This window comes from Plasmodium inui, assembly GCF_000524495.1.
Source record: "Plasmodium inui San Antonio 1 unplaced genomic scaffold supercont1.1, whole genome shotgun sequence".
In the NCBI taxonomy this organism is placed as follows: Eukaryota; Apicomplexa; class Aconoidasida; order Haemosporida; family Plasmodiidae; genus Plasmodium; species Plasmodium inui.
This window is the reverse complement of record NW_008481835.1, coordinates 283,603-284,593: the sequence shown is the minus strand read 5'-3', so window position 1 is coordinate 284,593 and position 991 is coordinate 283,603. Positions and strand designations below refer to the sequence as shown.

The window sequence follows — 991 nt, the reverse complement described above, 5'->3', positions numbered from 1 at the left end:
GGATAGACTTGTTTTTATTTTTAGACAGACATTTGATTAAACAAATGATAGAGCTAATTTATTCAAATAGACTTAATTTACACTGATGAAATTTTAACGAGAAAATGCTTGACAAAAGGCAGAAATTTTCAAAGGAAAAATTTCAAGTATTTTTTTAAGCACGAAAAAAGGGGGAAATATATACCTCCTCGTTACTTCAAACAGGTGAACAAAACAATTCAACAAAAAAAATAAAAAGCGTACCTTTGGTGATAGGTAGACCCAATTGTGCTTATTTCTCCGCACAAAAGTGAAAATTATGGAACTATGCAAAAATGGGAGAACGCACAAGGGTGGAAGCGCGAAAATGTATACATTCGAAAAGTCAAAGGTGTGGAAGTGTAAAATTTCCAAGCACGCTGCAGCTAAACCCAGGTATTTCCAGATGACCTGGCTGAAAAGAAAGCTTCACAAATTAAAAAATGAAAAAAAAAAAAAAAGGCCTTAATGACGGTAGTAAGTACCAACTTAAAATCCTTTTCAGCAATAATAAGTAAAAGTCTAATGAGCATCAAATTACGTTTTTAAATTTTCCCCCAATTTGCCATTTCTAGTTTAAATAAAAAAATTGCTCTATATGCACACTTACTGATTTTAACTTCATCCTTTAAGAATAATAACGGTCCTTTTAAAAGGGGATACGAATGATTCTTAAAGAAAAAGTTAGCACTTTATGCACAGCCCTTTATCCTTTATGCCTTATTTTTGCACAAAATTTTACAGCATTTTTATATGCCCCCAAAATTTGTCATCAACTAACATTGGAAGGATAACAACTCTCCGTAGACAATTTTACCATTGTTTAGTTTTACTCTACTTATGAGTGAATTCCCCAAATGTGTGTAAGGGCTTTCCTTTTATCATTTCACACGCTACCTTTTACGGACATAGATAGGACAATAGAGGTGTTTCATCAATGCTGGGCAACTAACCATGTAGCGTTGTTGTATGC

At 33.1% G+C, this 991-nt stretch overlaps 1 protein-coding gene across 1 annotated transcript in view; it reads right to left on the bottom strand.

Annotated features, from left to right (window-relative positions):
* C922_00067 (hypothetical protein) overlaps positions 1–991 on the bottom strand; it is a gene marked incomplete at both ends in the record, with an annotated part of 5,216 nt that overhangs the window by 1,796 nt on the left and 2,429 nt on the right. The gene's annotated exons all lie outside the window — the stretch shown is intronic.